This window comes from Mustela putorius, unplaced genomic scaffold (genome assembly GCF_011764305.1).
Source record: "Mustela putorius furo isolate JIRA1106 unplaced genomic scaffold, ASM1176430v1.1 tig00003869_pilon_pilon_pilon, whole genome shotgun sequence".
In the NCBI taxonomy this organism is placed as follows: Eukaryota; Metazoa; Chordata; class Mammalia; order Carnivora; family Mustelidae; genus Mustela; species Mustela putorius.
In genome coordinates, this window is record NW_025422021.1 from 22,791,197 (window position 1) to 22,803,476 (window position 12,280).

Sequence of the window (12,280 nt, forward strand, 5' to 3'; positions counted from 1 at the left end):
TGACGCTGTGTCTTTTAAAAAGCATAAGAAAATGTATAAAAACTGGTCAAAGGGTTAAAACATAAAAGACACAAATTTTCAGTATCAAGAAAATAGAATAACACTAGAGATTCTCCAGACATTCAAAGGATAAGAAAGATGAACACATGTATGCCAATAAATTTGACAATCAACATAGACAAATTTCTTGAAACACAAATTATGAATTGATTTAAGTAATATAAAACCTAGTGAACCTTATATGAATTAGATAAATTGAATGTATATTTTGAATCATTACTATGAAGAAAATTCAGGTCCATATGTTATCACTGGTGAAGTCATCAAATATTTAAAGAAGCAATACCAATTCTATGATAACTCTTTCAAAAATAAAGATTGTCCATATATTTTATGAGGCTAAATTATTCTGATACCATAATCAAAAACATTAGCAACATAAACAAAAATTTCCTCATGGAAATAGATCCAAGAATTCTTAAAAGATAATAGAAATTAAGCCTGGCAATACAGAATTTGAAACCAGCCATATAATAAAAGTGGGGTGCTATTTGGGAATGCAAGTTTGGGTTATGGTTGACATCCAGTTTGGAGAGGAAGAAGTAAAACAGCCTCTGTTGGCAAATGGTAGGATATTACATATAAGAAACCCTAGAGAATTTTCACACACATGAACAAAAGAGAACTAATCAATGAATTCAGTTAAGATGTGGAATCCAAAAAATCAATGTACAAAAAAATAAGTTGCATTTTTATACACTAACAATGGAACTCAGAAATTAAGGAAACAATCCATTTACAATGGCAAAAAAAAAAAGAATATGTAATAAATTCAACAAAGGAGACAAATTAATGGATTGAAAGACTATTATTAAAATATCCATACTGCCCAAAGCAACCTACAGGTTTATATCAGATTATCAATGGCACTTCTCACAGAAACAGAATAAAGAATTTAAAAATTTTTATGGAATTATAGAAGATCCTGAATAGCCAAAGTATTCTTGAAAAAAGAAAAAAGCTGGGGGCATTATACTTCTTGATTTCAAACTGTATTACAAAGCTAGATCTATCCTGATATTTTTATGGAACCACAGAAGATCTCAAATAGCCAAAGTAATATTGAAAAAGAAAACCAAAGCTAGAAGTGTCACAATTCCAGACTTCAAGTTATATTACAAAGCTGTGTGATCAAAACAGTATGGTACTGTCACACAAAGAGATGCACAGGTCAATGGAACAGAATAGAAAACCCAGAAATGAACCTACAACTATATGATCAATTAATCTTTGACAAAAATGAAAAAATATTCAATAGGAAAAAGAGGGTCTCTTCAACAAATGGTATTGGGAAAACTGGACAGCAACATGCAAAAGAATGAAACTGGACCACATGCTTACCACAAATACAATAAATTCAAAATGGATTAAAGACCTAAATCTGAGACCTGAAACCATCAGAATCCTAAAGAGCATAGCAGTAACCTTTTTTATATGAGCCATAGCAATTTTTTTCTAGAGAGGTCTCCCAAGGCAAGGGAAATAAAAGCAAGAATAAAATAATGGTACTTCATCAAAATAAAAAGTTCTGCACAATGAAGGAAACAATCAACAAAACTGAAAGGCAACCTATGAAATGGTGGAAGAGATTTGCAAATGACCTGTTCAATAAAGGGTTAGTACACAAAATACATAAAGAACTTATAAACACTCAACACCCAACAATGAATAATCCAATTAAAAATGAGAAGAATAGACATTTTTCCAAAGAAGACAAGAAGGAGACCAACAGACACATGAAAATTTGCTCAACATCACTCATCAGGGAAATACAAATTAAAACTATAGTGAGATATGCCCTCATACCTGACAGAATGGCTAAAATCAGTACCACAAGAAACAAGTGTGAGTGAGGATGTGGAAAAAGGGGAACGCTCTTGCACAGTTAGTGGAAATGCAAAGTGATACAGCTACTCTAGAAGGCAGTATGGAGGCTCCTCAAAAAGTTAAACATAGAACTACCTACAATCCAGCAATTGCATAACTGGGTGTATACCCAAAGAATACAAAAATACTAATTCAAAGAGATGCATGCTCCCTGAGTTTATAGCAGTATTGTCTACAACTCCTCTAAACTATGGAGACAGCCTGTGTCTATGGACCAATGAGTGGTAATTTTATATATCTATATATATATAATATAAAAAATAGTACTCATCAGTCTATCTATCTATTTATCTATCTATCTATATAGAATAGACTATTACTCAGCCATAAAAGGAATGAAATCTTGTCATTTGCAAGGACATGGATGGAGGTAGAGAGTTATTACGCTAAGCAAAATAAGTCAGAGACAAATACCATATGATTTCATGTATATGCGGACTTTAAGAAACAAATGAGCAGAGGGAGAAAAAAGGAGGCAAACCAAGACTATAGAGAACACACTGATGGTTCCCAGAGGGGAGCTGGGTGGGGAATGGGTGAAATAGGTGATGAGCACTGGGTGTTGTATGGAAGTGTTGAATCACTGTGTTGTACACCTGAAACCAGTATTAACGCTGTATGTCAACTAAGTGGAATTTAAACAAAAAGTTAAAGAATTTTGAAATGTTTGCCTTAAAAAAATTACATGATCATGTTGTTTTGAAATAAATGTAGATATAACACTCCAAGGAATAGGACTAAACAGCAACTAAAATATATGAGGCTAGCAAGATCAATTTATGATAATCAATTGCATTGCTACATAGCAGCTGGAAACAACTGGAAATAGAAATTAAGAAACAATACCAAGAACAATGACATCAAATACTATCGAACTTGATTATTGCTGATGGGATTGTATCAACCAACTGATTTCACTCTTAGGTATTTTCCCCCAAAGAAATGAAAACCTATGCCCACACACAAATAGAGTAAGAGACTTTTACATTAATGTTTATAGTAGAAAATTAAAAATAAAACCTGAAGGATATAGAAGTATATCAACAAATGAATGGATAAAGAAGATGTAGTATATATACACAATGGAATACTATGCAGCCATCAAAAGAAATGAAATCTTGCCATTTGCGACAACATGGATGGAACTAGAGTGTATCATGCTTAGCAAAATAAGTCAAGTGGAGAAAGACAACTATCATATGATCTCACTGATATGAGGAAGTGGTGATGCAACATGGGGGCTTAAGTGGGTAGGAGAAGAATAAATGAAACAAGATGGGATTGGGAGACAAACCATAAGTGACTCTTAATCTCACAAAACAAACTGAGGGTTGCTAGGGGGAGGGGGGTTGTGAGAAGGGGGGTGGGGTTATAGACATTGGAGAGGGTATGTGCTTTGGTGAGTGCTGTGAAGTGTGTAATCCTGGTGATTCACAGACCTGTACCCCTGGGGATAAAAATATATGTTTATAAGAAATAAAAAATTTAAAAAAAGAAGTATATAAAATGGAAAATAAAAAATATTGCCTCTTTTTCCAATCTTATTCTTTTGATATATTCACTATTAATAGTATGTCACATCATTCTGGACTTTTCAATGCATAATTAAGCACTATATAAAACAATAAAAATTGTTACACAACTGCCTTTATCACAGCATAATGTAACATGGATATTAACGGTCAATATCTTTTCAAACAGCTAATGATGGCGCTATCGTTTACTTAATAGATTTCCTTTTAATGGACAGTTAAGCCACTCATGTTTTATAATTACAAAGTTTTAGAACACATCTACATATTTTTATATACTTGTATAATTCAGAATTTATAGAAATGAAATTTTAAATTCTAATATTTACTAGCAAATAGCCCCTCAATATATTTCCAAGTACACATTTATCAATAGCATTTTTAAAAATTTACTTTAAAATAGAATGATGCATAAGCAAATAAGTTCATTTTTTCTCTTTCTGTTGCTCAACTTACTTTGAGAAAGCTCTCCTTTGTTTATAGCTAGGTTAGTTAGGGAAACCCAAGGAGCCACACCAACAGCTTCTTTCTTTTTTTTTTTTTTTTTAAGATTTTATTTATTTGATATTTATTTGATAAATAAAATAAAAATTTATTCATTTATTTGATTACGAGTAGGCAGAGAGGCAGACAGAGAGAGAGGAGGAAGCAGGTTCCCCGCTAAGCAGAGAGCCTGATGTGGAGCTCCATCCCAGGACCGGGAGAGATGATGACTGGAGCCGAAGGCAGAGGCTTTAACCCACGGAGCCACCCAACAGCTTCTTTGTAGCCTCAAGTCCAAGATCCCAGTCTTGGAACACTGAATATATGATTTGTAGGTATTATCTATACATCATTTCTTATTCTAAATATTTAGAAATATCTGGGGTTTTACTTTTTAAGTGGTGGAATTAACTCAAGTGTGAGACTAGTCATGTTATTTTAATTTTATCCATATGGTTTCTTTTCTAAAGAGAAAAGAACACATCTTGGGCTCTTGGGTGGCTCAGTTGGTTGAGCGACTGCCTTCGGCTCAGGTCATGATCCCGGACTTCCAGGACTGAGTCCCGCATTGGGCTCCCAGCTCCTTGGGGAGTCTGCTTCTCCCTCTGACCTTCTCCTCTTGCTCTCTCTCACTCATTCTCTCTCAAATAAATAAATAAAATCTTAAAAAAAAAAGAACATATCTTTATAACCTATCTTTACTGATTAACTTCATACTAATGCAATGTTCTCACCATGCACTGAATTCATTCACAATGAAATTCTCTTTTCTATATCTAAACCATTGCTAAGAGCTAAAGCAGCTCCTATTCAAAATATCTTGGCTAGAAGAGTAAGTTTTTCAACCAGGTAGGAATTGTAAAACACAACAACAACAACAACAAAAAACTGTAGTTAATTTATATTAATGGATACTAACATACATATAAGAAATTCATTATAGACCACTCTCCATCATTTAGTAAAACCCTACTATGTGTAGAATACTGTTAGGCTTTAAAGAAACTGTGTACTTTATTACCCTATTAAACATTTACTAAGTGACATCAGAATCTTTAGTAACTAAAGCCTTGGAAACCACTTACATGAGCCTTTTCACCTTAAGAGAAGGTAACTACTTAAAGCTATGGCACAGCTGGTTGTTAATATGGGGTCCAGTCTACATCCCTGCGAGCATGCAAGACCTTTATGGGGCAGGTCAATTATTTGTTTTTTTGCTTGACAATACCAGAAGGCATTAAGAGATGTAGGCTGGGATACTTAAGCACAGTTTTTATTATATGTTCTAAATCCTCTGAGCCCGTATTCATGCATTCCTATAATATTAAATGATGGAAATATACAAATTGTGAATGTAAAGTAAGGCTTTGGGATTTGTCATCTCCTTTCTTCCTCCTAACAGCTCACAGCCCAGGAGGACCTGACACCCAGTTTCATCAAGGAAAAGTGCTATATTTGAATTTGAAGAACACTTACTATTAAGGGGAAACCAAAGGCCACACAAACACAGCTGACTTTGACTATGGAAAGGTTGGAGTTCCTTGGCAGAATGAGGTGTGAGGGAAAAAGGCTTTTCTCAGTGCCCGACCTGACAGTTAATTCAGAGTTGGTGCCCTGTAGTAGAATTTCCCGGTAATACCTCAAGGCTTCATAGGTCAGGCTGTGCACCATGATAAGCCTCTGAAAGAAAAGACCCCAGGCAAGTGGTGTCTAGGCACACGCGTACCAACCAGTGGTAGTTGCTGGGGAGGTGGAGGACAGAGAGAAGAGATCAAAAGAGTCACAATCTGCAGAACTTGCTCATTTCTGTGGTGTGAATAAATATGGTCACCAAGGCAGATTTCAGGCTCCCAAAGTAAAAATAATTGAACACAAAATGAGGAAGAGACATATACAAGTGACTCTAGCACATGACTAGCTCCATGAACAACCCTAGAAGGGAGTGTTGAGTAAAGGACCTTAACCAATTTGGGGAGTCACTTAGCAGCTCCTTCACAGACATATATTATCTCTCATTAAACACGTGCAGTAGCTCAGTGTAGAGGATTCTAAATTGGGGTCAGCAACACAAATGTAAAAACAATACTGTGTACTACAGAGATTTGCAAAGTTCTTTTTTTAAAATTGTTTTTCTAACACATAATTCTTTATGAGTTAGAAGCTCAAATCACTAAAGCATTTTCTCTTTTATACATGCTCTTTATACTTTTTATTCAACAATTATTTTTCATTCAACAAACACCTACTGGGTCCCTGCTTTATGCCACATTCTGGAATACACTATGGACATGGCCTCTGATCCCATAGAGCTAGAATCCAGTTTAGAGAGAGAACTTTTTATATTTACAAATGCAAGTGAGTGCTATAAAAGAAAGTGCTATAAAAGAAATCTGTTAAGCAAAGAAGGATGAGCTCTCCACAGGAAGTAATGCCTGAGAGATGTGAAGGAAGAAATGGAAGTTAATCAAATAGAGAGGGGCTGGAAAAGGAGGGGAGATATTCAAACATAAAAATAGCTGACAGCTGGGAGTACTGGAGGCAAGGCTCAGCCAAAAGGGACAGGTCTGGCATGCAGCCCTGTGATTGGGTCAAGGGTTTCAGATTAATGGAAAACCACTGGTTTGTTTTAGAATGAGGTCAGATTTAGCTGTAATGTAGGAGAATGCAACTCTCGCATTTACTCATTTCTTCTCCAAACCTGTACGAAGAGCCGAATGGTTAGGCTCTGTAGTCAAAATACAGAGCATATAGTCATGCCCTTGAAACGCTCTCAGTCTAATTGAGGAGAAAGACATTTATTTGTATTAGTTTCCTATGGCTTCTGTAACAAGTTACCGCAAACCTAGGGCTTAAAACAGCACAAATTTGGTACCTTACAGCTCTGGAGGTCAGAAGTCTAAAGTGGGTTTCACCGCGCTGAAATCGAGGTGTTGGCAGGATCACCTTCCTTTTGGAGGCTGGAGGAGGGAAGTGCTTTACCATTTTTCAGCTTCTAGCGACCTGCTTGTGGTTTGCAGTTCTGTCACAGTCCTCCCGCATCGCATCGGGCTCTCTGCTCAGCAGGGAGCCTGCTTCCCTCTCTCTCTCTCTGCCTGCCTCTCCATCTACTTGTGATTTCTCTCTGTCAAATAAATAAATAAAATCTTAAAAAAGAAAAAAAAAATGAAGCTTGTGATTATATCAGGTGTACCTGGAGACTCTCCTCCTCGTCTCAAAATCCTCAATTAATTCCACCTGTAAAGTCCCTTTTGCCATAGGAAGTTACATTTCACAGGTTTTGGGGATTAGAATGTGGCCATCTGGGGGAGGGGTACTATTCTTTCTATCAGAGCATGTAGTTAAATGACAAACGTAAGGCTGAAGAGGAAGGTTGGAACCAAGACAAGAACATCTCTCTAATTTGCCTTATTTTTTGGTAGTTACCTAAGAGTTTTGACTCTGGAAAGGGCAGTTTGCTTTCATGTTTTTGAATCAGATTGATTCTGGAATATTTTTATGTCTGAGTAAAAAAATGTATATACAGCATCTTTCAAATCATCACTGCAAAAGGGCAAGGCCAATTGTTTGTTTTTGTGGTATGATAAACAGCAAATTTCATCAGCGTTTTTATCTGTCTTCTAGGTGTAAATTGAATGGGGCATAGAGCAGCATTTTCCAAACTATGCATATACAAATCTGGTTAAAGTGCAGATTTTGCTTCATTAGGATGCCATCTGAAATTCTGTTTTCTAATATACCTACAGGTAATGTGGTGTTGCTTATCTGAGGACCACACTTTGAAGAGCAACAAGTGGGATATCTGGCAAAAATCATCCTAACATGTACAAAGGGTACACATGGAGTACATAATTTAGGGGAGAAAGTAGCCATGAAGGAAATAAGAAGGGGTGTGTTGTGTGTGTCTGTGTAAATGAAATAGTTCATTAACTAGTTGTGCCACATCATTTAGAAAAAGAGCTTATCTACATATTTTCTTGGGATCAAAGATCAAGAAATGGACAAAAAGCTTTGCCTCTGAACTGAACTGGTCTGGGTCAGAAAATTGTGGGGCTTTCACTCTTCTAGAGAGTATTAGAAATAAACTATTTATCTAGCCTGCTCAATAGTTAAGCCATGGAGCCACTGATATGCCAGAGCTGCTAGGAACAAGTTATGGTGAAATACTCAGCAATTTTATGAGCTGGTTCTTAAATCACTGGTAGCTCGATACCATCTGTGGTGGGAGTATTGACATCACGGAGATTGATTAAATGCTACAAACAGAGTTGGCTTGCTTTCCTGCTTTTCCAGTTTACCAGCACAACACTGCCACGAATCCACTGTTTCTTTTAATTTGTTCGTTTCGGCAACTGGTAGGTGGTGTGCTGGGTCCAGCGTCCACCTGTCTTTGCACGCTGCCAGTGGCTCCCAGTCTGTAAATGTAACTCTGTGTGTGCAAATTGCTTCACATGCATCCTCTAACCCTGAACTTCTAGTTTCCTAGAGCTGAGTTACTGTTTTGGGCAATGAATGAGTTTCTCAGAAGTAATTAAATGTACTCTCCAAAAAACCAGACCCTCCACTTGAATTTCTAGACATTTCTTGTGAGATGCTCCAAGGGCATCTTGGAACAAGTCATTTATCTATAAACCATTCCTTTTAGAAAGTGGCTCAGTTATGATCTTTATTCTCCATTAGTGGTCTAATCTGAAAAGGGACAGCTGAGATAGAACATTAAAAAATCAAGCCTGGTAGGTATGGGCGGGAAAAGAGGGCTCTAGGGTACAGTTGGAGCAGGTTGGAATACAGTTCTAGGGACATGGTTTGCACAGGCACATGTGTGTGTGTGTGTGTGTGTGTGTGTGTGTGTAGGAGGGACTGTGAACAGTGACAAAAAGTAGGCAACTGGATGGAGAGATAGAAACAAAAGGTGATAGTTTGTCAGGAGGTCCACTATTAGTTGGGTAAGCCTCAATGTTTGTGTATTAATTATTAAACAATTACTCTGGCACTAGGGAGTTTACAAGGTGATTTTATATAAATTATATAATTTATCTAAGTTGATTCTTCCTTTTCATATTTTCAAGTTAGCTGAAATGGTAGTATCATCGTATTTGCTGATGAAGAAAGCAGGGTTAATAAAGTTCAAGTGACCCCCTCCACCATGGTGACAGAGCTGGTATGAGGCCAAACTTAGATAACGGCATAATATAGACTTCAGGCCAAATACGGCTCTCTGTATATAAGGTTGTATTGGAACACAGCTACTCCACATTGTATACTTTTGTCTGTGGTTATTGTCACCTTACAAGAGCAGTTGATTAGTTATGACAGAAAAATTTTGACAAGGACTGTATGGTCCACAAAGCCAAAACAAAAATCTCTAAACTTCATAGAAAAATCTGTTCCTTTACAGAAAAACATCTGCTGACCCCACCTCCAGATCCCATGTTCCACCTACCAACAGATTAATTCTGATGCCAGTAGTATATATAACCACAAACCTGGCATGACTTAGAAGTGTTACAGATGCAAAATAATACCACAAAACAGGAATGACTAGAATTCCTTTCCTTTATCACTTTTGGAAATTAAGGCATGAAAGATCTTATTTAAAACATTATTTAGGGAAAAATAATAACTTAAGAATTAGTTTGTAACATTCTACCAAATAAACCTAATTGATTTATTACACAAAGGGCAGGTTGATCCTAAGTGAATGGGCCACGACATGGAAAGTTTTGGTAGGACAGTAGATGTTATTTAAAGCCGCATCGTGTAAAGTTTCCAGTGGTTTTACATTTCAGTCCCATTTTTGCTAATTACTAACTACAGTGTGTGTTCATCAATTAAATTCTGATGTGTGAAGTTTTTTCCCCACCACCCAAGCTAACTTTCCAATGGCAGCTAGGTGTCCTATAATTCAACTAAATTTTGACACTAACTACCTGGAGATGTCATTAGATCCCACAGATTCAGGGCTCAGTCCTATAAGAGTACCCTCCACCCGCTTCGGATCCACCTGTGCTTTTGACCTGCCCACCATAGATGGGTGGTTCCAACAATCCCCTCTTGGCATTGATTAATTTGCTAGAGTGGCTCACAGAACAAAGAAATATTTCACTTCCTAGACTACTGGTTTATTATAAAAGAATATAAAACAGAACAGTCAGAAAGAAAAGAAGCACAGAGCTTCCACACCTCCTCTGAGGTTCCACTCTTTCTGCATCTCTACATGTTCTCTAAACAAGAAGCTCTCTGAATCCATACTTCTGAGTTCGTATTACATAGGCACATTGACTAAATTACTGGCCATTAGTGATCAAGATTTCCAGGCCCCTCTCACCTCACTGGATGTGTGTGTATGAGGGTGGCAGTTCTACTTGAGACTGGGACTGAGAGTTCTAACCCTCTAATCATGTGGTTGGCTCTTCTGCCAGCAAGCCCTATCCTTATATGCTTTCTAAAAGTCACTTTTATTCCTCTCATTATAGGAAATTCTGAGGATTTTAGGAGCATTGTTCCAGGAATGATGATAAAGCCCTAATACGTATTTCTTACATTAATAGTGGTGGAGGTAGTGGTGGTAGTAGTAGTAGTAGTAGTAGTAGTAGTAGTAGTAGTAGTAATAGTAGTAGAAGAGGAGGAAGAGGAAGAAAGGGAAGAAGAGGAAGAAGAAGGAGGGGGGGGAGGAGGAGGAGGAGAAGAAGAAGAAATAGAAGTAGGAGTAAAGCATTAGGAGAGGAGCACCTGAGTAAGAGAAATAGAAGAATGCTGGAATATTTGGGGGGCTCCATAAGAGAAAAGACAATATTGAAATTGGGAAACAAGGTAGCTGAACACAAACTCTACTCATTTTTCACTAAAATCAAAGATGTGGTTGATTGTCACCTCCTGAAAGGCAGGAGTGTGGTTTTGCCCATTTGTATCTCCACCCTTTTCACAGTGCCTAGCTCAGAGCTTTGTGTGCAGTGAGTACTTGGTAAATGTGAAATCACTGAAGCCAGATTGGCCCTTGGAAATCTACCATTTGACTTCTACACCAGCATTTCTAGAAATGGAACCATGGTAGGCCTGGCTAAAATATCATAGGGTTTCTGATGTAGACTTCTTTATTGCACTTCAGGGAAGAATGGGCACCTGACAGACACAGGCTGGTGGTTCGCAGATGTGTTTTATATGGTTGTCAGCATTTAAAAAGTGAGTCATAGTGTGTATATATAGATATATAAATATATCTATATATCTATATATATCTATATATCTATATATAAATATATCTATATATACACTATTCTCTCTCTCTCTCTCCAAAATACACACACACACGCACACACACACACACACATAGTGTTGCATATATGATATATATTATATTACATATATTATATATGTGTGTGTATGTGTGGGTGTGCATGTCTGTGTGTATTTTGGAGAGAGAGAGAGAGAGAATGCATGTGTGTAAGTGGTGGGGGAAGGGCACAGGGAATGAGAGAAAGAGAATCTTAAGAAGGCTCCATGCCCAGTGTGAACCCAATGCAGGGCTCGATCTCACAACCCTGAGACCATGACCTGAGCTGAAACAAGAGTCCAATGCTTAACTGACTGAACCACCCAGATGCCCCTATAGCTAATATTTTTAAATGGAAAGATACTGTATAAATATACAAAATTGCTTGAAAAACTGGATACAGTTGTGGATCTCTCCCCAAGTTCAATTTAGGTTAGAAAGCATATTTCACTAAAATTTTGTTTTGGTTAGTATTTCTCAAATGGATTATTTTAAAAAGTAGAAAAACTTTCAAATTCTGTTAAATTTCAAAATCTGTTAAATCCCCTTATGTCAATCAAGCAACGTGGCTCATTGTTTCTCCCTCATTTCTATTGTTTCATCTTACTAAACAAACAAAAGAAAATAACATGTTTTATCTATAGTAGAGAAATAGATTACTGTTTTACATTTCACAAATTGTGAGCAGTTTCACATATTGTAATATTTCTTGTCAGTTAAACATTTTTTTCCCTCTCACTTTTGTATGGTAGAAGAGAGAAAATTGCCATGGCTAAGGGGGGTAGGTAGGGTCAGGGATGAGGTGAATGAATCTAGTACACCATACTTATGATTTTTTTAAATTTATATTTGATTAGCCAACTTTTTAAAAGTAAAAACATCAAAACACTGCTTCCTGTGAAAATGGATTTCCCAATTTGATGTGATGTCCCTTACTTTCATACAATGTGGAAATTCAAATACTGGGTTATGTGAAGTCTTCTGATTTTAAATTAATTACAAACCATACTTTGACCAAGTTTCTCATTTAAAATAATTCCTCATCGCT